Below are 26556 nucleotides of genomic sequence, written 5' to 3'. Positions count from 1 at the left end.
GACAATCTGAGGTTTACCAAAGATTGGTTGCTCAGGGACAGTTGGAAGTATAGTGCTAATTTTCGAAGGACCATATTGACATATTCTGAAAAGAGGCATCTCTTATTCAGAAGTGATAGTCAAAATAAGTGTATGGAGTTGTCTCCATAGGTGGAAGTTATCTGTGTAAGATTAGAAAACTTAATGCAAGAAGCATGTCCAAAGTAATGTACTTTGAATATGAGACTTAGTTTCCATGGAGTTGATCTCCATTGGAATACCTTATAATGACTGTTGACAAGTCTTTGTGACTTTGTACATATTCATTACAGGAGGGTCAGTGCATATAAGTTTAAAATCTAAACAGATTTCGATAAATGATAGGAATTTTAAATTCTCACATTTTTCGATAAGGATTTGGGAGTGTGAAATTAGAATCATTGAAATTATGTTCAATTGGTTTATTTCACAAAGTAAGGATCATAGACAAACATAGAGTGCATACTTGGTGTATGGCAAAGCTATTGTTTAAGAAAAACATAGTGTACATGCTTGGAGCATGGGACAACTAGTGTTTTTAATTCAAGTATAAAGTTGATAAAACCGAAACAATGAATAATGAGTAATCAGTATGGTGATAAATAAAAGTGTTTATTTATATTCATACGGTTTGATACCATATTTGATTCATTTATTCTTGTGTTTCACTTTGCATGTTTTGACTTCCAGAATAACTAAGTCGCTCTTCCCGAATGATTAAGTTATTCAAACCATCCACAGTCGGTCATATGTTGGAACTAGATATGAATCAAGACTGTCATGGGTTGGTTTGTAGAGGTCCAAGTTGGTGGACAAAGTGGTGCTACAACACTCATGAGTACTCATAAGTTCTGAGTATTGGATTCAACCCGCGCTCATTTGAATCACTTCATGGATTTTATCACGAGTGATCATGAGACGATAGTATCTTATATTCTTCAAACCTAGAGATATGAGTTGTTACTATGAGTTGGTTATACATTGATTGCACGAAAACGCATTTGGTAACTCGATGTTATAAAACGTGCCTTTGTGTATGATTCAACAAGTAGTAGAACAAGCCATATGAGTCGAAGTTTATCCATTCCTTTTACCTTCGGGATAAAAGTGATATATGTGGGCCCCTCGATGATTTAGCGATGACACATGTGAGTGCTTGGCCAAGCCAGGACTGATTTGATTTGTTCAATCAGTCAGTCATCATAAATCGAAAATCGGGAAACAACAAATGGACAGAGAGAATGATTATAATCCATGTCTCAGTCCATATGATATCTAGAATGGAGGAATATATGATCCCTTATCTAATGGACAAGTCATTGACAAGGTCAGAGTTCGACAGCGGCTTTAAGAGCTACGATTTCCAGTTAGGTTTTGAACTCATACTCAATAATAGTTTTAGACTTATCCAAGTGGGAGACTGTTGGATTAATGTCTAAGTCCATAACTATATTTGGTATGTACTTGACCCGACCCGGCATGGTCCATTTGGGTTGCACTTCACCGGCACAATTTATATGGATACTCTTTTGAGAATAGTATATTTATGATTTATATTAATATATTATAAGTTCTAATATATTAATATGGAATCATATTATTTAATTAGTATTGATCAAGAATTAATTTAGAATTAATTAAGTGATCAAAAAGAACTAATTAAATATGAACTCTTATATATATGGAATGGGCCAAGTTCATTTAGGTTGGGCCAAGCTTTCATGGATGGTTCATGGAGCTTTTAACCCATGGATCCTATGTAAATGAAAGATCATGGGTATTAGGGTTTACATGGATGTAACCCTAATCCTCCATAATATATAAAGGGGTCCTTGGCTCACAAAATTGGCACAAGTGTGTGAAAATAAGAGTGCGCCGATTTTAGTGTGCATATATATTCTCTCAAGTTCTTCCAAGGTGTTTTGGTGATTTGTGATTCCATTTGAGGCTTCCACACTATTGGGGCTAAGCTCTTAAAGCTTGAAGACATCAAGCTACATCCAAAGGTATGTCATCTAACTAGAACTTTGTAGTATAGGTGCTTCATAATATGCTAGTTAGGATGAAACCTTGGAATAGTTAATATTTGCATGTGTAATAGAGAAAACATAGATCCAAGGTTTATAGGGTTGCATGTACACCATAGGAGTGTTAGAATGCTCAAAACCCAACAGTATGTGCGCCTTTCAAAACTGCCACAAGGGATGCTAACCGCTTCTATGTGACTTTTACTGATGATTATAGTAGATATGGTTATATCTACTTAATCAAGCATAAGTTAGAAACCTTTGAAAAGTTCAAAGAGTTTAAACAGGATGTGGAGAATCAGTTGGGCAGGAACATTAAGATGCTTCGATCCGATCGAGGTGGTGAGTATCTTAGCATAGAGTTCCTTGACTATCTTAAGGAATGTGGAATTGTTTCACAATTGACACCTCCCAGGACACCACAGCTGAATGGTATGGCTGAGAGGCGTAATCGAACCTCGTTGGACATGATTCGTTACATGATGAGTCGAGCTTCGTTACCAATCTTATTTTGGGGGTATGCCTTAGAGACTGCCGCCCATATCCTTAATCTAGTCCCTACCAAGAAGGTTGCCAAAACACCTCAGAAGATGTGGATTGGGAAAGTACCCACTTTAGACCACATCAAGATTTGGGATTGCAAGGCTTTCGTAAGGCGTGAGACTCACGATAAGCTCGAACCTCGAAGTGAGCGGTGTATTTTCATCGGCTACCTACAGAAATCCATTGGTTACCACTTCTACAGACCCAGTGAGAATGTGGTCTTTGTGGCAAGGATAAGAGTATTTCGTGAGAGAGAATTCATAATCCAAGGAAACAGTGGGAGGCAAATTGACCTTGAAGAGCTTTAAGAGTCAAGCGGTGAAGAAACCTCAAACCCTAGCAAACAACTTGAGGAGGAAACTCCTATTGAATCAACTGACGAGCCCATACCTCTGAGACGTTCCACTAGAGTTAGGAATCCTCCTGAGCATTATTATGGTTTCCATATTACTACAGAAGGTGATACATTTATCAGTGATAGTACACTCGTAAATCTGGATGAACCTAACAACTATAGGGAAGCCATGGCAGGCCCCGAGTCTGGTAAATGGAAAGAGGCTATGGACAATGAGATCCAATCCATGTATGACAACCAAGTTTGGAACTTGGTAGACAATGTACCGGGTCGTAAGACAGTCGGGTGCAAATGGATCTTCAAGAAGAAGACCGACATGGATGGGAAGGTACACACTTACAAGGTGTGACTGGTCGCGAAGGGCTTCACTCAAACTCTAGGAGTTGACTATGATGAAACCTTCTCGCCAGTAGCGAAGATTAAGTCTATTAGAGTTATTCTTGCCATTGCTGCATTTCATGATTAAGAAATATGGCAAATGGATGTCAAAACCGCTTTCCTTAATGGAAAGTTGGCTGGAGATGTTTACATGAATCAGCCAGAGGGTTTTGTCAATGTAAAGCACCCTAATAAAGTGTGTAAGCTTGATAAATCCATTTATAGATTGAAACAAGCATCTCGCAGCTGGAATCTTTGTTTTGATGAGAAAGTCAAAGAGTTTGGTTTTTCAAGAAGCGAGGATGAGTCCTGTGTATATGTCAGAGCTAGTGGGAGTATAGTTAGCTTTTTGGTACTATATGTGGATGACATACTACTCATAGGAAATGACATCCCAACCTTGCAGGAGGTTAAGTCCTGGCTTGAGAAGTATTTCTCTATGAAGGACCTTGGAGAAGCTGCCTATATCCTAGGGATAAGGATATTGAGAGAGATGAGTAAAAGACTAATTGGACTTAGTCAAAGCACTTACTTGGACAAGGTATTGAAGAGGTTCAACATGCATAATTCCAAGAAAGGTGACTTACCGATCCAGCACAATGCCAGACTGAGTAAGACTCAGAGTCCGAGTACAGAGGCTGAGATAGGTGAGATGAGTCGATTACTATATGCTTCCGATGTTGGATCGATCATGTATGTTATGACTTGTACTCGCCCTGATGTGGCCTTTTCTTTGACATGGTCAGCAGATATCAGGGGAATCCTGGCAAAGCCCACTGGACTGCGGTAAAGAATATTCTCAAGTACCTGCGAAGGACTAAGGACTGGGTCCTTAACTTCGGTGGGAGTGATCACTTGAGAGTGATAAGGTACAGTGACACCAGTTTCTAGACTGATAGGGATAATTTCCACTCTCAGTCGGGGTGGGTCTTTACTCTAAATGCAGGAGCAATTACTTGGACAAGTTCCAAGCAGGAGACAATAGCTGATTCAACTTGCGACTCAGAGTACATAGCAGCAAGTGAAGCGGCAAAGGAGGCGATATGGCTGTAGAGGTTCATTGGAGACCTTGGAGTTGTACCAGCTATAAAGGAGCCTATGGAGATTTTCTGTGACAGCAATAGTGCGGTGGCCTTAGCCAAGGAACCAAGAAATCATGGCAGATCCAAACACATTGACAGAAAATATCACTTCATTTGACACAAGATAGAAGAAGGACTCCTCGTGTCAAAGAGGGTATCGTTAGAGGATAACCCAACAGATCCCCTCACGAAGGGACTGACTAGGGTTAAGCATTTCCAACATGCGAGGAGCATCGGGCTGAAGGACGATATTAGTTTAAATAATTAGATAGCTATTTCTGAAACTTGTAAAATGTAATTGACATTTGGTGATTAAATAAAAGTTGTTATTTGTTTATGAGTAAACTGTTACTATCTTGTGTCAATCATTTACTATTGTTTCAACTTTACATGTTTTGACTTCCAGAATAATTACTTTATTCAAACTCTCCACAATCAATCATACTTTGGAAGTAGGTATGAATCAATATTGTCATGAATTGGGCTTGTAGATTTCTAAAGTGTTTAGACATAGCAAGTGTTGCTACAACATTCATGAGTGCTCATAAGTTCTGAGTATTGGATTAAACCCACGCTCACTTGTATCACTTCATGGAATTTATCTCGAGTGATCGTGAGACGGTAATATCATATAAGTCTTCAAACCTAGAGATATGAGTTGTTGACTGTGAGTTGGTTGTACATTGATTGTACGAAAACGCATCAGAAACTTGATGTTATAAAATGTGCTCTTGTGTATGATTCAATATGTAGTTAGTACAAGCATATGAGTCGAAGTTTATCTGTTCCTTTTAAGTCCTTGGAGGATTAAAAGCGATATCTGGGCCCCTCGATGATTTTGTTTTGACCTATGTACCGGGCCCGGTCAGAACCTAATTGATGTGTTCAATTTAGTTCTATGTCAAACAAATCGGAAACCGGGAAACAAACTGCTGGACAATAAGTACGACATTGTTCCATGTATTTGTCCGGCTGATATCTTGAACAGAGGATTGTATGATCACTTATCTAAAATGGCACTTCATAGTTCGACAAAGTTTTAAGAGCTACGATTGTTGGTCCATTCGTGAAGTCATACTTGCAACTATTGTTATCAGACTTATCCAAGTGGGAGACTGCTGGATAAGGGGTCTAAGACCGTAACTATATTTGGTGTGTACTTGACCCGACCCGACATGGTCCATTTGGGTTGCACTTCACCAAAACAATTTGTATGGATAATCTTTTGAGAATAGTATACTTATGATTTATTAATATATTATAATTTATAATATATTAATATGAAATCATATTATTTAACTAGTATTGATCAAGAATTAATTTGGAATTGATTTAGTGATCAAAAGGAACTAATTAAATATGGAATCTTATACATATATAGAATGGGCCAAAGTTCATTTAGGATGGGCTAAGCTTGCATGGATAGTCAATGGGGTTTTTAACCCATAGATCCTATGGAAATGAAAGGTCGTGGGTATTAGGGTTTACATGGATGTAACCCTAATCCACCATACTATATATAGATGTCTTTGGCACATGAAATGGCACTAGTGTGTGTGAGAACATAAGGTGGGCCGATTTCTACAAGTGCATACTATTCTCTCAAGTTTCCAAGTTGTGTGGTGATTTGTGATTGCACTTAAGGCATCCACATTATTGGTGCTAGGCTCTCAAACTCCAAGCAATCAACCACAAGAAAAAGGTATGTCATTCTACTAGTTTTTTTATGTTGTAAGTACCCCATGACATGCTAGTTCGGATGAGAACCTTGGAAAATCAAATTTGGATGTAAATTAGAGAAAACATAGATCCATGGTTTCTAGGGTTGCATGTACACCATAGGAGTGTTAGAATGCTCAAATCCCATCAAGGCTGACCCAGTACGCGCATCGTACCAAGGAGTACGCCCAGCGTACTGGCAAGGCATCCTAAGAACTTTCTTGTGACTTAATCCATTAAGTCCTAACGTCAAAAACATAGATCCAGGCCCCTAAAAACATCCTAAACCATAAAGTTATAAACTTTATGCTTTTGCATGCATGGATGGGGATTAACACACAAATTAAGTCCATAAGCTCAGTTAGTTGCTATCTTGCACTTGCATGGTTGAGGCTAAACCATCAAGGTCCGATTTTTTTGGCTCCAAACACCTCTAAGAGCCTAAAAGGACAGCTCATAAGGACTGAAACTTCTAAAACTCAAGGAACCTCAACTATGGGACCAAAATATAACATAAAACACACCAAAACTAGATCTAAGCATGCAATGGTAAAGGTTAAAGCTTTATACCTCAAATGGGTTAGAAATGATGCCTAACTTCTGGATCTACAAGCCCTCTTCACGTCCTTACTCCTTCTTCAAACTCCTGCTTCTTCAAAATCACCAAATAACACCAAAAATGCTTAAGGTAAGCTAAAAATGCAAGAAAGACGCTTAAGGTTCGGGTCTAACAATTTGAGGACAATGGAGGCTGAGAGAATGAGGGTTTGGAGAGACTTAAGGTGTTTAAATAAGGTGCAAACCCTAAAATTTAGGGTTTGCATATGGCCATCCTACGCCCAGTGTACGCAGGGGATTCCCCCGCTTCGCGCCTCACCCATGTACGCCGTGCGTACACTATGTACCCCCAGCGTACGGCCCTTCCCATATAAAATATTTTTCTATATAAAAATATTTTTGCATGCGAAATACCTATTTATAAAAATATATTTTTTATTTTAAATGCCTATTTATAAAAATATAGTATGAACGTATATGAAAATACATGAAATACACTTATATAAAATACTTTATTATAAACATATATACCTTCAACTTTTTTTTTATAAAATATGTATTTATTAAGTACATATAAACATTTTATAAATAGGTATATATGTTCATAACTATTTTTTATAAATAGCTATTTAAAATAAAATAAAATGTTTTCATCAATAGGTATTTTTCATACACAAATGTTTTTTAAAAAAAAAGGTTTTTAGATATGTATTTTGCATACAAAAATGTTTTGATATAGAAAAAATGTTTTTATATGAAAATATCTTTTTTTTATAAATATGAATTTATACAACAAAAAAACTTATTCTAAACAAATATTTGAATAAAGGATATAAAATACTAATTTAGGATGAATTCTTAAAAAAATTTGAAATGTGGGTCAAAAGTGTAATTTTTATGCCAAATTTATAATAAAATTTAAATTATGTGCCAAAAGTGTAAATTTGGAAAGTAGGATGACTTGTTGATCGAGTAAAAAGGTCAGAATGAATACACTTTTTTTTAACATCCATTATCTCCATTTCTTCTTGAATTTTGTGAATGTTCTTGGCTTCTTTAAGATTATTGACCACAGATGTGCGCACAGAGCTTCATTAGATTTATAATATTTCATCCTCAAGAGTTGATTGAGGACAATCAGGGTTGAATTGGGATCTTTTAAGGTTTCGAAAATCTTGATGACTTCAGTTGGGGCTTAACTGATCTTTATAATTGCGTAATTCGAGGGGATTGAGGTTTTAAAGAAGAATTGACTGAAACAGTTGAATAATACCATTTTAGATTGATTTTGGGAAGTTTTGTATTGCAAGCAAAGATTGAATGAGATATCATCTTATTTTTCAGGTTTCGGTTTAAAAAAAAAATAGCACATGCCATAAATGTTGAATTGTCGATTTGTGGGCTTCCCTTTCCAGATGATGAATCATAAGTATGATTTCCAAAAGATGAAACAGAAAAAAGAGAAAAAAAAAGAAACAGATGACAATAGGCATCATTATTACCTACTATGGTATATTTAATGGAATTGACAATGGAGGGAGGGGTGGTGTTATGGATTTCCGAGAAAATGAACTCAATCATAATATCGGAGTCAACGAATCCATCTTGAAACTTATCTTCATCCAAGCCCATCACACACTTAAGACATTAGGAGAGGGAAAGGAAAATTCAAGAAGGGGAAGGAGGCACATGGCATCACTGGTGGTGGTTATAGTGTTGTTGAAGGCTCTATAGTTGTAATGGCTGCGACTATGGCGAATTAGCGATGTTGAGGGTTTACAGAGAAGATTCGTTTATAGAAAAAAATTATTAGGGTTTTGTAGAATGGATAGAGTATGTAAAGATAGTTAAAGAGAATACGAATAAATGAAGGAATATCCATAGTTACAACTGTTCAAGAAAAAAACATTACCAAAAACCCCATAACTTCTTAAATACATCGTATATTGAACTATAAATTATTCGAAATAAGTAATATTAAGTGGCGCATCTTGGTAGGTTCTCGCTGTTTTCACATTATATATATATATATATATATATATATATATATATATATTAAAGTTTTATTGAAGATTACTAAATATTTTGAGATCATTAGCATTATTTTTTTTAATCGTTCATTTACGTCTTGTTTTTATAAAACAAATAATTAAAAATATCTGAATTCATCATGTCTTAGAGCTTATTTCACTCGCTTTTCTTTAGTTGTGTTTCAATCAGTTACCTTTTATAGTAGTGTCTTAACCTATTAAGCCGTTTTGCATATGTACTTTAATATGCCTAAACCTATAACTTTTTATTGTCATGTATATAACGTAAGAAGCACCATATCCACATTATTTGAAAAGAAATAATTACAATGAATCATCTTATATAACAATGTTTTAGCTAATTAAGGCATATTTTAAAAAATATATCTAAATACATTTAAAAAAAATATGATATACACACGACATTAACATCAACAAAATCCTTAATTTCATTTTAAACATATGAAATATCACTCCAAAAAACATTTTTTATATATAGGTTCACTTATGCACTTATGCACGTTAATGTACAAACACAAAACATCTTAACGGGTTAAATCATTGTTGTAAATGATAATTCATTAAAAAAAAACAAAAAAAAACGTTTTTCTAGTGATGTGCATGTAGTGCATATTTTATGTATATCTATATTCAAAGAGGTTTATATATATATATATATATATATATATATATATATATATATATATATATATATATATATATATATAGGGAAAGGTTCTTTGGAAAAAAAAAACTCTAAAAAAACCCCAAAAATCATAAAAATGCATAAAAAAAATACCTAGAGATCACAAAACTTTTATTTGATAATTTTTATGAAAAAATAGCAGGTTTTTAAAGAAATTCGCTGAAAAAAAATTTGAAAAATAAACATTTTTTTTACAAAAAAAAAGAAAAAAAAATTGATTTTTTAATTTTTTTTCAGCAAATTTTAATAAAAAGCTGCGATTTTTTAGAAAAAAAATTTAAAAAAAACTTTTGTGATCTCTAAGTATTTTTTTATGCATTTTTATGATTTTTAAGGTTTTTTGTTTTCCATAGAACCTAAACCTATATATATATATATATATATATATATATATATATATATATATATATATATATATATATATATATATATATATATATATATAAACCTCTTTGGATATAGATATACAATTTAGATTATATAACATAAATATGCACGTCACTAAAAAAACATTTTTTTTCACATTTGAGTTTCTTTATCCATAAATAATATATTGTAGAAGTTATTTATGTAGTTTACTCTAAAATGATATGTTCTCAAGCTTACATTGGTTCCAACATGTGTTGTCATAATTATCTATTTTCGATAGAACATAATTAACCAATAAACCAAGGAACCAATCTTTTTTTCAACTTTTAGAACTAATTTTTTATCAAAAAAAAAACTAAAAATACAGAAATTTATAACTTTTTATCCTTTTTCCAATGATATCAAATTCGATTTTTTTTAGGTCAAATTCACAATGTAAATTTTTGAAAATTCACAATGTGAATCCGGATTCACACGGTGAATCCGAAAAATATTTTTCACATTCACAATGTTAATATATGAATTTAGATATTTTTAGATTTTTTTTCGATAAAGAATAAGTTCTATAAATTGAAAAAAAGATTTGGTTTCTTAAAAACCAATAATTATGGTTCTCTATTGAACTTTTATATATATATATATATATATATATATATATATATATATATATATATATATATATATATATATATATATATATATATGGTGGTCAAATGGAAAAAGTAATATGAGGTGGAAGAAGGTTAATGAAACTTCTATTATAAATAAGTTATATAAGGAGAAACCTTACCATATAAAGTTTTGGTTGGATGTACCGACCTTTAAAGTAATAACTAACAACTGTAGGGATAAGGGCTTTTTTGTGGTTAGTTGTTATCTTCACTTATTGATACTTTTTGTTCACAAACAAGTGGCAGTCACTGAATAGATAACACATTGTAAGATATTAATATATGGTTTAATTTTAATAAAAATAGATTTAATTGTGTAACTTATGATTGATTCTTATTGATATTTAAAATTTTGATATGACTAATTTGGTTAAACTCTTTTGTCATAAAAAAACCAAAGTAGATCGGTCGGTATTTGAAAGTTAGGTTTATGAAATAATTTATCATATGATTTGACCGTTCAACATAATGACAACAAAACTACAAAATTTTGTTTACGTTTTTATGTATTTAGATATTCATACCGTGGGCCAATGAGCAATGAGTTTTTAATAAAACGGTTTGAATGATTGTGGATACTGATAATAGTCTTTGAGTTATAATCGGGATAATGATTTATAAAAGTAGTATTCTTTTTAGTTTTTTTATTGTCCATAAATTACTCTTGATCTTGTTTGTACTATTCATATTATATCTTTACTAATTGACAGCTTCGGTCGTCTTCAATTTTACCATTAAATGATATTTCTACTAATTTGTATGGGAGATGTTTCAATTTAATTTTGGTTCTACTCAATCTTTCGTCTTCTTTACCTGTGATAAATCCTTCTTGTGAAGTCAAAATGTCATGATTTTTGTCACCAAGTAGTTTGTTGTGCGTACTTCATTTTAGACTATATAAATATTTTATTTGGTTACATGTTGATTGAGTTACAGGTCCCGAAACATAACATATCAAAACTAAATTATTGTTATTTCAACTTTAAGCTTACTGTTTGAAATTTATTTTAGACTATATAAACACCTTAATTCAGTATTGAGTATACGGGTTAATTTTTGTTGATTGATTTAGTATTATTCTAATTAATTACGCTTAAAACATTAAGTAGTTATACCAACTGCATAAGAACATGTACTGATTCCAATCGGGTATTTAACCGAAACTCGGGAACGACATTGAAACCGATGTAGTCTAACATGTCCCGTAATCGGTTCACATTTTGGTCTAAACCGGTTCCGCTTCCAAATCAGGTTCGGTCTGATTCAGACCGGTTGCTCTTCAAACAGCAAGATTGGTCCCAAAACACCAATCCGTTTCTCTATTGATGTGAATAAACTATTATAGAAATGGGTTATTGACTTATAAGGGTAATATAGTCTAGGTTTTTTTCTCATTTGGTTTTGTTCATATATTGTCATTGAACTTGTTCGGACTGTCCACATTACATCCTTATGACCAACTTAAACCTACACCAACCGGTTATAAGAATGTAATGTCAAAAGTTGAAACAAGTTTAATGGAAATTTGTGGATAAAAAAGAACTTAAAGAACTAAATATTGTTTTTCTGTTTGTTTGAAATACCACATAACGCTCCGACGATTTTGGTGATTACGGCTGTGGTGGTTCTTCCAGCGGGTTCAAACAAAAGCGAGGGCTATTTTAGTTCTTTCTTTTCCGTTTTTCTATGAAAGACTAAAAATTGATAACGGTTCAAGGCAAGAAGCGCACTTTTGTGTTCTAAAGATTAGGGAAACAAAAGAAGAAAGATTGAAAAGAAACTCAATTGGAGAAAATTGCGATCACTGTTTACATTTTTAATTTTCCTTCTCATCTTATTTTGTGTGAACTATTGAATATTTCTGGGCATGTGGGTGTTGTTGTTGATGTTTTCATTGCGAAAAAAGGACAGATTGGGACAAATGTTTGCCTTTATTATATGGATTAAGGTCTTGAACCAGAAAACCTTATTTGAATCTCTCTATAGTATTCGAATTGGTTATGTTCGTATGCATGCTAATATGGCTAAGTTCTCTAGGGAGGCTGCAAAACCTACACCTGCTTCTATCACACTCTCTTCAAGTAATAATAACAAGAACTTTGTGGGGAGGAAATATTATGCCAAGGTGTTATCAGGTAAAAATCACATGGATAGGAAAGGTTCGGGACAAAATGATTTATTGCCTAAAAGTTCCATTAAGTATGATGGAGATCAAAGACTGAATTACCCTATGGCTCTTCTTGGGTGTCATCCCAAAATTTAGGTCAAAAAATTATAGAGAGTCAGTTCACCGCGAACCTCTTTGTCATCTGACCTATTGAGCTTTAATGCATATTTTGAAAAATATATAGTATCATTACAACTATTATAAGATACCATATGGTATCTTACTTCCAATTATGGGAAATCTCAAACGAATCAAACAACTCAAACTAAAACCCTAGTTAGTACGTCTGAAAACTGAAAATATATATTTAGTAGTTGTGAGCGAAACAAACATTCTAGTCTCATAATACATGTTCCCATGTTTCCCAAAATATAAAGAACGTCCAAAACGGAGTTCGTATGAAAAAGATACCACCATTATAAGAAAACAATCCAATATAACACTGATTTTTTTTTAAACTACTAAAATTGTTTCCATCCGTTGAGGTAGTTGCACACTTCAGATGGAAATTCTGAGAGTGTTTTCGGACTCAGACTATGGTCTAATATTTAATTCCATATTCAAAATATTTTTAGTAAAAATATTTGCAAAAGTCAAAAATCGGACGTTTCGGGTCATTTAGACGCGAAACTTCAAATGCGATTTCCGAAGTTCTACAACTCGAAAAATTAATCCGTTTGGGTTTTTGGAACCCTTGAAAAAATAATTAGGCGTTGGGATCTAGGCACGCAAATCTAGGAAGTTTTTAGAGCATTTTTGGGAAGATTAAATCACTAGGCCCCATCATGCTTGCTTGGAAGAGTGAAAATTAACCAATACTTCCCTCTTGGACCCTTACCCACATTTTTTTACCACCTCTCCCTCTACTTGGTTGAGTGCACACTTGTCCTTCTAGTACAATCATGGTGTATGTTGTGTGTTGGACTTTCTGTAAAGGTATGGGTGCATGGTGCATGTGATAGACCACATACACTATAAAAGGAAGGCTTTGGGTCTTCATTTCATACACAAAATCATTAGCCACTTCCTCTCTTCCTATCCCCTCTCCATTCTCTCTCTTTTTTTGGTTTGGAACCCACCACCAAGAACCACCACTCCACCACCGTAAACCACCGTAGCCACCTCTTTTTGCCCCTATTTTCGACGACCAATCACCACCACCTTGTGCCACCTTTGTGTTGTTGTATTTTTTTGTGGTTCTTACTAGTTCAAGACTTTATTCTTCATTATGTTTTGTGGGTTTAAATCATGTCCAAAACAGCCCCAATTTAGATCGTTGCTAGTTCGTGTTTTCTCGAAGTGTTTCTCAAAGATAACCGCACTCTTGACTCTAGTTCACAAATCACGCATAAAGGGTGAGTGTTTACGGCCCCTTTTTTACTTTTTTACATATCTTGGGGGGGGGGGGGGGAATACATGTTCTGACATATTTCGCTTATACAAAAACACTCTTGAAATACAAAAAGTTATCAATTTATGTGAAAAATTATGGTCTGTTCAAGACATGTTTTGCTCATCTTAAACCCTATACTTTCCAAAAATATTTTATTTACAAGTAGTTTAGATCGATACATTTTCAAAGACTACTCGCAAACGTTCATACAATTTTTATACAATTTATTAGGGGTGAGTGTAGGCGGGTACCCGACCTTATTTGCTGGAACCGGAACCGGAACCGGTTACACCAATTCCTAGGATTTTGGAACCGCTGTAACCGGTTCCGATTCCGGGTAACCTATGTCTAATTTATAAAATGATAATAATAATAATTACTAAAAATACATTATAAAAATACCACAAATTGTTAACCTATCTTTTTCATTAGAAATATAATGCATCACTTATATAAAATAAAGGACGCTTGGATTCGTTGTTTAAAATGAAATTAGCCGCTAAGTGGTCTTTCGGAAAAAAAAACACTCCAGTGTTTATATGTTAACTAATATAAAGAAATGGCTATAAATAAAATTATGATTTTGCAAAATTGCCTATCATTGCAGTCTTTTTTCGGACCACTCTGTAAAAATGGTCACTTTTACCTTAGTTAGGATTCATATCAGGTCAAGGAAAAAATTAGGGATAAAGTTGACTCAATTTCTAAACCTTGATAGTTTACGGATCCTAATTCTGACTCCCGATGATTTTTCTAAATTTTTTCTAAAATAGGAAAAAAAGCGTTATTCTAGATTAATTTTCCTGTTTTGACTTACAACTCATATCAAGTTTATAAAATGTTATTTCAACAAGTAACAAGTTATTTGCAAATAAACTAGTTATGTTATGTCATATAGATATATTATAATTGTTATGATTATATTACAACTAATAAAACTGAAATATCTTTCTACTACAAAGTGCTATGACTTTTTATGTATGAAAAGTTTGCCATAAAACATGTGTCGTAATCGGTTATCAACTTTGTAGTTTTAAACATTATATCGTGCTTATATATATATATATATATATATATATATATATATATATATATATATATATATATATATATATAAAACTTGTATCCCAGATTCTTACATTTATTTGTATACACTCCCAAAAGATTTGTCACCTATTTACACGAATATCATACACTGTTATCCTTATACTTATCAAACATACTCGACTTTTATCCATACAATTATATATGTTTACTTTAGTTAATGACCTTTATAGTCAAACTTTATTAAAAAACCTTATCCGTATATCTGTTTATCCGTACTTGCGGTTGCTAACTACAACCCTGGTAGATAAGTTTATCCGTTTATCCGTATCTGCAGTTGCTAACTACAACCTTGGCAGAAAACTTTATCCGTATATTCGTACCACTTTATCCATATCAACGGTTGCTAACTGCAACCTTGGCAGATGACTTTATCCGTATATGTGTATATCCCTTTATCCGTACAACTTCAATCCTACTACTTTATCTGTATAAATATCTTAAAGCTTTACCTATCACGTCTAAGGAAGCGTTGTAAGGGTTACATCTTGTCACATAGTTTGGTTATAGCATTCACTATAAACATTAACTAGAATCTCTCTTTCTCTTACTACAAAACCATGCGTTTGATTGCTTTCAAAACTATTTTAAGTATGAAATTACTTATGCAAAGATACATTTTGGCTTTCAAAGTTTATTTAAAGATTATTTACAAACACAGTTTTAAGAATGGTTACACTTACAAAGAAAATACTTTTTTAGACTTTTAAAAGTATTAGTGCTGTTAGCAGAAAACCTGTAACTCTCACCAGCCTTGTGTTGACCCTCTAAACTACATGTATTCTCAGGATATCATCACACAAGCTTTCATACAAAAGGTTAGTCATGGATTTTCAGGCGGCTTAATTATCTAGTTTTATTTGGTTATATTTGTCTACCTGTTTAAGGAAATTTATGTACTATACTATTATCTGTAAGAACAATGTATTCAAACATCAAGATGGAATATAAATGTTGTTTATTTTATTGTTGTACTTGTGCTATATATCCAATTACACGTGATCCATGAACTTATTCGCAGAACCCGACGTGTTCCGCCGCCTCGGTCGGGGGTTTGACAGATTGGTATCAGAGCTAAATTGGCTATAGAGAACTCGTATACTCGAAAGATGAAATACGACTATAGCAACAAGCTCCTAATAAAATTATTATTATTAATGATAATACTTCTTGGATATGTACGGTACGAGGAATCTTGTTTGAAGGGCCGCATAGGGTTGCTGGATTCAGAACAGCTTAATTGCTAAAACGATCCTGCCCTCTGGTGTTTCTTTTTTGGCACACGTCTGTACGTAGTAGTCTTGGAGTATAAAACAAAATTTAATAATACAACAAACCCCACCAACAGTAATATATAAGAGTTATATATATATATATATATATATATATATATATATATATATATATACTCTGACCCGCGATGAGAACACCTAATAAATTTTTTTAACATCCCTTCAACTAACACTACCATCTCAACCCTTTAGGTCAAAATCCTCAAATAAGGTTAGTACCCTACATAGCCCATACCACAAATAAACCTGGAACACACGCCGATGTTATTTATGGTCGGTCCGGTACACAACCAACCTTAAGCAAGAAGTTTGATAGATTACAATGGTTGAAAGCTTTAGAGGTTGAGGAGTTTGATCAAGATTCGCTGAAGAAGCTTAGTACCTTAGAAACCTTATATCAACCCCCAAAAGAACATATACATTTTAAAATATACTTAAAAATCTGGGATAAAGTTCAAAATTTCCTAGTTCGCCTAAAACCGAAGAACCAATAGCTCCGCTACCTTCATAACAGAAAAACCTATAAGTTCCATACAAAAAATTGGAAATATGTAGGATTTCTGTCGTCAATCACTCTCTATTACATGGAAATCTGTAGGAACAAGTTATACATATACATTATCATAATATACAACCTTTTTATGAGTACATAGTGTAAAACAACTTAACATGTCTATTCAAACGTATTAGTAATGGCCCCATGAAAGGAACCACAAGTTCGTCCACCGCCAACTCCTTGAGGCAATCGAAAACGTGCTCCAGAAGTAACCAAAACCTCAGGAGAAACTCCAAATTCTGGAGCAACTCCAGTCGGAAACAATGAAACCCCACCAGTTATCAATACCTCAAACCCAACATTCCAAATGTATCCCACATTGATGCAAAACCTACTTGCACAAGGGATTGCTACGACCATAGTTGCATATGAGGCTATCCAGCATGGAAATTCCAGGAACAGTAGAAATGGTAGTGGCACTCCAGTGCTTAACGAAAACAACCCCAAACACTGTTCATACAATGATTTCATGGGCTGCAAACCCCGATCCTTCTACGACACAGAAGGATCTTTCGGTCTATCCCGCTGGATAGAGAAAATAGAGGCAGTATTTTGCTTCAGTTCTTGTCCCGACAACTACCAAATCAAGTATGCTACCTACACACTAATGGATTCCACCCTAACTTGGTGGAATAACCATGTTAAGTCCGCGATAATCAATGAAGCTTATGCGATGGGCTGGGAACCTTTGAAGAAAATGATGATCAAAGAGTACTGCCCATGACAGGAAGTCCAGGCTCTAGAGCAGTAGCTTTGGAACCTTACCATGAAAGGAACAGAGATGGCTGCCTACACCTCTCGATTTAATGAACTAGCAAACCTTTACCCGGGAATGGTGACCCGAGAATATAAGAAGATTGAGAGATACATATGGGAGCTAGCTTCACCTGTTCAAGGTCTGGTTACTACATCCAGACCCTCGACTTTCAATAGTGCTAAGCAATTGGCTTAATATTTGAGTGAGCAGTGTATCCGTCAGGGTACCATGGCCCTACCAACAGAAAACCATGGCCCTACCAACAGAAAAGAACCATGTTGGAAGTACCAAAAAGAAGTTCCATGGGAAATCAAAGGGGGACTCCAAGCATCACAAACCTGAACCAGAACCTATAGTTGTCCATGCCGCAACTCCCAACACTCCCACCCCATCCAAGTCCTACACTGGGACTCTACCCAACTATACCGAATGCAATTTCCACCATGTCGTAAATTGCAGGGAGATAATCTTCAACAACTATAACCTAATAGGTCATATCTCGAGGTACTGCAGAAAGATCCCAACCACTACAACAACAACCACCGCGACAAGAGGAAGCTGTAACTGCTTCGAATGCAACCAACCAGGGTACTTTAGGGAGGACTGCTCGATAGTGAAGAATCAAGATGGCAATGGAAGAGCATTTATGGTCACTTCTGGAGATGCTCTCTAGGAACCAACTATGGTTACTAGTATGTTTCCTATCAACAACATTTAGGCTCTTATATCATTTGATATCGGTGCCAATAGAAGCTTTATCTCCTAAAAGTCCAGAAACACAATAAAACCAAAATTCCGCAAACTTAATAAAACTTATACATTAGTGATGGCAAGCATCCAAATAAGGAAACACCTTAGAAATACTCACTAATTTCCTTCTCACCCTAAATAACGTCTTTTACGTCAACCTAACAACCATCGAAGGTTCTGATGAGATCATCGGAACAGATTCGTTATCATCTCATTAAGTTGAAGTTCTATGTTATGAGAAGGTTGTCCAACTACCTCTACCCAACAATGAAGCCCTTGTGATGTTCAAAGAAATTTCAGGAAACAATCTAAGAGTCATTTCTTGCATGCAGGCAAGAAAGTACTTACAGAAGAGATGTTTCTTGACCCACATGGTGGATATGCAAGGCAAGAGTAAGGAAATCAAAGACAATCCATGAGTGTGCAACTACCCGAAAGTATTTGCAGAAGACCTACCTGAAATGCCTCCAGTTAGACATGTCAAATTCCGAATCAACCTGATCCTGGGTGCAACAGCAGTGGCAAGATGTCCTAATCGTCTGGCTCCATCGAAAATGCGACAAATATACAGTCAACTCCGAGAACTTCTTTACAAAGACTTTACCTGTCCAAGCATTAAGGACATGCATCGACTATTGAGAGTCGAACAAACTCACCATCAAAAACCGATGTCCACTGTTGAGGATCGATGACCTAATCAACCAGCTACAAGGATCTTACTACTGCTCAAAGATCGAAGCAATTAGGTAACCAAAAACACCAACCGAAGTATGCCAATTCCTAAGGCTTACAGGCTATTCCGGAGATTCATCAAGGACTTCTCCAAAATAGCCAAGCCTCTCTCTGATGAGAACCTTGTCATTCCTTTCCATGAGATTCAGGTCAACACTAAACTTCACTTTATGAAGAAACAGATCGAGATGATGGATCGAGATATCAAAAGTGTCAAACAAAGCCGCATACCTATAGTAAAAGTCTGATAGAACTCTCATAGAGAATAAGAGATTACTTGGGAACACGAGGATAAGAGGAAACAAAAGTACCCACAACTATCTGGCGGTGTTCCCTCCTCTAGTGGAATGAGATGATAGTGGAACAAAATCCGAAAATATATTAGACACTCATCTCATAATCATCGCTTAGCATTCTAAGTTTAAGTCTAGAAATCCTACAAATTCCTAGTGAAAGGTCTTATATTGTGGTTTGGGCTAGGCAATTGAATGTATTGATGTTATAGGATTTTTGTGGTTGTTTTAGGGCTTATTGTGTGTTTACGGTTTGTTGTGACCGTAAACCAGTTTACGGTCTGCTGACCGTAATCAGGTTTACTGTCTGTCCTCCTATATATAGATTGTCAAATTCAGTCAGAAGAGGTTGTTGTCAGTGGTTGTCAGAAGTGTTGTCACTCTGTCAGCCAAGTTTACGGTCATCGAGTTGTACTTGACGTTTTCAGTTATTAAACGTGTGCAAGCTTGATCCTTATTCTTTTTCTACTCATTTCTTATTGTTTGATTGATCATTGGTTAAGATCCTTGTATTGAGGACCTTACAATTGGTATCAGAGCTCAAACCAGTGTCAATTCATTTCTTTTCACGATTACGGTCTCAATCAGTTTGTGTTTATTCGCATTTGAAGCTTGGTTAGGTGTTTTCATAGCGTCGGGAATCAATTCAGCATTAAAATCTGTTTTTTCATCGAAATTTGGGTGTTTACGGTCAAATTAGTTCCAACCGTGAACTCTAATTCAACTGTAATCTCAAGATCTTCATCAACCGTAATCATATAATCTTCATCAACCGTAATCAGACAATCTTCATCAACCGTGAACTCCAACCGTATTCTCAACTGTGAAATCATACCGTATTCTCAACCGTGAACTCCAACCGTATTCTCAACCGTGAACTGATACCATATTCTCAACCGTGAACTCATACCGTATTCTCAACCGTGAACTCATACCGTATTCTCGACCGTAAACTGTGTTTACGGTCAAAAGTTCTTCAACCGTAAACTAGTCTTTTGATTAAATTTTTCTTTATTTTCAATTAAAAAAAATGGAATCTCAAACTATGTCTACTCATCATGAATTGGATGCCATCATGGGTACCACCTCACGCATTCCTATATTGTTATCCGCTGAAGGTTTTCCTGAATGGAAGTATCGCATTGAAAAATACATTAAGATGAAAGACTTCAAGATTTGCAGAAGCATCTTGAGAGGACCAATTCGCATCACCATAACACTTGAAGATGGAAATGTTACAGACAAGCAAGTTGAAAACTATACTGATGATGATTTTGAGAAAATTAAAGAACAAGAAAAGGCACTTGACACTCTTACCATGGCTTTGTCCCCAGAAATTGCACAGGGTTTTCGTGAGTACACTTCTGCAAAAGCGTGATGGAAAGCGTTGAGTGAAGTATATGTTGGATTAATGTCTAAGTCCATAACTATAATTGGTAAGACTTGACCCGACCCGGCATGGTCCATTTGGGTTGCATGACATCATGCATTTGGATAGACTATAACGAGAGAAATAACACATAAGGTTGGTTAATATATTATAAGTTCTAATATATTAATAAGGTTATTTAATTAGTATTGATCAAGAATTAATTTGGAATTAATTAAGTGATCAAAAGGAGACTAATTAAATATATGGGTTGATTGTGTAAATCATTCATTCTTATATATGTGGGCTTGTGATCCAAGATTCCTTATATTGGACTAAGTCCATGGGGTGACCCATGGATACTCCATGGAGGTTAAAATCCATGGAGCATAAGGAATGGGTAAAGTTATGAGTTACATGGTGTAACCCTAATAGCCACAATATAAAAGAATCCCATGGCTCAAGAAATTGTGCACTAATGTGTGAGTGTGAGGGCTAGACGATTTCAAGGAGTGTTCAAGTTTCTCTCAAGTTATTCCTAGTGTATTTGGTGTTGTGTGAACCATTCGAGGTGCCACACTTGGGGCACTAGGCACTCAAGCTTCATGAAGACATTCTACATCAAAGAGGTATGTATTCTATCTTCTTATATTTTTTATTTTGTATGCTAGATTAGGATAATACCTTGGATGTTCATAATTGTATGTATAATAGAGAAAACATAGATCCAAGGTATTTAGGGTTGCATGTACACTTAGGAGTGTTAGAATGCTCATAACCCAACAGTGGTATCAGAGCCAGGTTTGTTTTCTTGTTATACTTGCAAAAGTAGCTGAAAAATCGAGTTGGATGCATATACTCGATTGTTTTGGCTGGAATTGGACTAGGAACATTACCCTAAGATGTTTTTGGACTTATAAACTTGTTTTTGATGTGGTAATGTTCATGCTAATCCAATTTCTAAGATAATTGTCATAATTTCAAGATTTGTATTAGTTTGTATGTTCATGCCAATTTCTTGAAGATTGATGATTTGAATTATCTTGTTCTTATGAGGTTCTTAGATTAATAGAAAAGTTGTGTGAAATAGTTGTTTTCAATCCATTTTAATCTAAGAGTTGATTCCAAAGTGTGTTTTTGTAACTTGTCCTCAAGTTATATGAAAAGTCACATTTAAGAATCATAAAACTCATAAAAGTTGGCAAAGGTTACAAAATGAAGAGTCTAGTTCTAATTAAATGGTTTTATGACTCCATAACTTGTCCTCAAGTTATGGAGGTTCAAGAGTCTCTTCATTAAATTAAAAAAAAAGTGTAACCTTAATTAGTTCCATAAGTTACAATAAAAAAAAGTTATTTTTTTTTATTAATTAGTTTAAAGTCTTCCATAACTTGTCCTCAAGTTATGGAACTTGAAGAGTTTTTTTTTTTTTTTTTTTTTTTTTAAATTAAAACTACTTTAAACTCATAAGTTATGGAATTAATTAGTTTTGAATAGTTTCAAAACTTGTCCTCAAGTTTTGGAATTTGAAAAGTTTTCACTTATGAATACTTTAATTCCAAGTTAGCCCTTAGAATTTTAAAAGTTAAAATTCAACCCTTATACTTTATAATATTATAAGTTAATAATATTTATATATATGTATAAGAGTAAAGTCAGTCTTACCGTTAGTAGGCCTCATTCACGAAGCCGGTCTATAAGGGGGGGTATAAGGTTACTGCCTATAAAATGGCAGTTTAATAGGTGTCCACTCTCACCCACCGCTTCCTTGACTGGTGGAGGGTCGTTAGCCGAACGGGTAGGACAAGGACTATAATTCTCCTTTCATTAAAAGTATTAATGATAAATACTAAGTAACTAAACTCTTATTAATACCCAATCTTAGTTACTTAGGAAAATGTGAATTTGGTGCTAACCCATGAAATTACACTTTGCACTTTGCTTAAGTCGTTAGTGGAGCGTGTGTGGTTAACCGGCACACTAACCTGGACTTAATAAGGTAGGCAAAGGGTAACTTAATATTTATCATAGTATCGGTGGAGCGTGTGTGGTTAACCGGCACACTGATTAAGGGGTAAATATTAAGGGTACCAAGTATATTTGCATGGTTATTCACACCTTGTTTTGTGATCCTCGGCATCCCAGTCACAAAACCTGAAGGGTACACTCGAGATTGAAACATGCCTTTGAACAGTTCAATGAATCTCAAAGATCTAGGACTTTCAAATCCAATTAAAACCTAATAAATTATTTCATTTTTCATGGTGGAAATTGGTGAATCGTCATTCACCTACCTTCAAATATTTTATAGCTTGGATTACGGCATCCCTCTTCTAAGTTATAAAATAGTTTGTTGGGTCCTAGCCTTAATATTTCATATTGGGTGTCATATTAAGGACTTTAAATCAACTATCTTGAATATCTCCAAAAAAAGATGTCTGGTCTAGACATTTATGATCTTCCCAAATCTCTTGAAACAAGCTTTCCTAAATGAAGATGATGTCCCATGGATATCATACTTCTTTCACCTCCTCCAATTATTCTCCCTAACCCACAAGTTCCTAAAAAGTTTAAGGTCACTCAAGCCCTATTGGCAAGGCAAGGTCTAGGTGTGATCACATCTTGGAGATGTAGTCACATATTGACAAGCCGGGAGAGTTGGGTGTCAAAGTCTTGAGAAAGTTGGTGGCTCAACTACTTTCTAAGTCACATAGTGAGTTCTTTTGGGAATCCTATGAAACAGACTAAGACAAGACCCTTAATGATCTTATCTATTTGCTAAGATCAACTTCCTAAAACGCTATGGACATTGACAATGATGACATTGGATATCCAGTAAAGCTCTCTCTTCCCAATGGAAAGGGATCGGCCATAGTCAACTCGGTTGACCCAATGGTAAAGAGAGAGGCGAAGTCTGAGATAGTCCCATTATCAAGGGTCCATAGGTAACTATTGCCAAAGGAAGGGGCATTGGTTACGAAGCTGCCAAATTTACCTAAGGATGTTAAAGTCAATAAGTTTGGCTCTACTTCAGGTAAAGTCCATTGTCTAACTCTATTAAGTACATGCTGATTCTGATCGCGAAGATGGATTTCAATCGCATGGTTCGGTGATCAGAATTTTGGGCTATTACTTAAGAGTTATGATATTTATATTGCTTAGGAATAGATAACAACAAGGTTTTCATATGGATTGTAAGGATAAGTTTTTCCGCAAAGTTTTAAAATAAAAGAAAAAGGTTTTGATTTTATTTATTTTAAGTATCCTTACAATGGCATTTGTGAAAAGTTGTTGCTTATAAGATTCCATTGATAGCAATATTGGAAAAATGGATTTGATTCTTTCGGTTGTGGTAGTGTCTAATATTACCAAATAAGGAAAGATTCTCATCACCCAAGATTCAATTGGACCGAAACTTGGAATCATGCAAGTTGTATAGTATGATGAATGAGAACTTTCAGCTTGGAAAATTAAGACTAATTCCTTATGTGAATAAGGAAAGGACTAAGGGATCGAGTACACATTCTTGTGCACTGGTCAAGTCCACCACAAAAGATCAAGAAGACTATTCGTCATGATTTAGTTAAGTTCAGTAAATATGGTTATACTTATAAGTTTAAGTATAAGTCTGTAGCATTGGAGAAGTTTCAATGTGAGACAGAACGAATAAGAAGAATCAAAGTATGGCAGAAAGATAAAAGTTTCTCAAATCTGAAAAGATGGGAGAGTACTTTAGTATCATGTTTATGATCATCTTAATGATTAAGATACCATATCACAATTGGTTCTCTAAAGTCATCTTAGTGCATTCTTATGACTAAGAAGAGGAGTCATGAATTGTTGAAATGGTTAAATCAAAAAGATGAGTCATACTTCGTTCCAAAACAATTCTTAGAGTCATACTCCAAGATTGTAACTTGAGTGACATATCTTAAAGAGGGTTTGTTAACACTAGTCAAATGTAAGAGTAAAAGGTTATCTACTCTTGTACATTTGAAATTGGTAAGTTGTGATGTTTTGGATAAAACAGAGACCAACTTAGGCCAATTATGTAAAGTGTTAGTCTTGATAAAGAATCTGCACTATCTCTTGAATATTTGACAAGGGAGTCTTATATGTCAAGAGGACAGTGGGAGTCTTAAAGCTCTTGAAAGTTTCAAGACTTAATCAAGAATAAAACCTAAAGTCCTTCACTAGCACACGACTTGAGGTTTATAACCTATCGTGTTGAAATTTTTGTGCCTATTCAAGTTGGCTTTGCATAGGAGTTCTGAGACTTCTCAATTGGTTGCACAACTACTTGGAAGCAATGGCAGGCACCTGAGCTGCCAAATGGCAAGAATTTAAGATTGCACAAGTTTAATCAATATGAGTTTGGATTTGTCACTAACCTTGTCTTGTGATTATGGTTTTGACAAATTCACATGGATAAGAACACATACACTATTAAATCTAAGTGTCATAAGGTTTCTCTCCGATTCATGAAAATGATGGAGAGGAAACACTTTCACTAAGTAGATTTGAGCTAGATAGCAATTGTGATATTTGCATTCTCAAAGTCATTAGTGGAGCGTGTGTGGTTTACCGACACACTAACATGGACTTGTGAGAAGTGGCAAAGGTCTAAAAAATTGAGACTATGATTACGGCATCCCTTTTCATAGTTCAAAAATTGTTTAGACACACATGTGAGCTATCTAAGAGAGGTGTATGATTTTGATAAAGTTTTATCAAAACAATCTAGTATCAGAAATCTGAACTTTGGTAAGAAAGTCAGCTGATTTCTGAGTACATGTCAAAGCTAGTGGGAGCATAAGTGTTATGCTAATAATCATCATGTTAGTGGGAGCATGATAATTATGACAAAGGTTGCAAGTTAGCAATGTTAATTAAAGAAAACAAAAGTTTCAATTCGTGAGGTTGCAGGGGTTGAAAAAGTTGTTTTGCTATAATTAAGGGAGAGGAAATTATACTTCATTTCAATTCTAAAAGCTTAGATTGAGATTTTAATCGTATTTAATCAAGGATATATATGTGAATTTCATGTTGGAATGGCTCAACATAAGGAAATTGTATATATGGGTCCATTATTTGCGTTCTAAAATTCGATTATGATTACGGCATCCCTTTTCATAATCTGAATTTTGAGAACTTGGCAAATTGAAATGGAAATATTATAGCAAAAGACTGGTTTAGTCTTTATGTGAGACATCATGAATCGTGTCCCATATGCTTCGGATATAGGATCGATTACATGTGCTATATTCATCCTTTCTAAAATTTTCCAAATGCCTGGGGCATTATGAAGGGAAAAGGTCTAGAATTGGATATGACTAAAATGATTAAGCAATTGTCGAGGACAATCTAAGGTTTACCAGAGATTGGTTGCTCAACGACAGTTGGAAGTATAATGTTAATTCTGGAAGGACCATATTGACATAATCTGTAAGGAGGCAACTCTTGTTCAGAAGTGATAGTCAAAATGGAATATGGAAATGTTTCAAAGTTGGAAATTATTCAATCTGTGTAAGATTAGGAAACTTAATGAAAGAAGGATGTTTCCAAGGAGCTGATCTCCTTTGGAATGCTCTGTAATGATTGTTGTCAAGTCTTTCTGACTTCGTGCATAATCATTAAGAGGATCAATGCATATAAGTTTAGAATCTAACAAATTTCAGTAAATGGCA

The sequence above is a fragment of the Lactuca virosa genome, chromosome 4 (genome assembly GCF_052849685.1).
Source record: "Lactuca virosa cultivar CGN04683 chromosome 4, Lactuca_virosa_CGN04683_v6, whole genome shotgun sequence".
Classification (NCBI taxonomy): domain Eukaryota; kingdom Viridiplantae; phylum Streptophyta; class Magnoliopsida; order Asterales; family Asteraceae; genus Lactuca; species Lactuca virosa.
The sequence above is the reverse complement of the archived record's forward strand: the minus strand, read 5'-3'. Positions refer to the sequence as shown.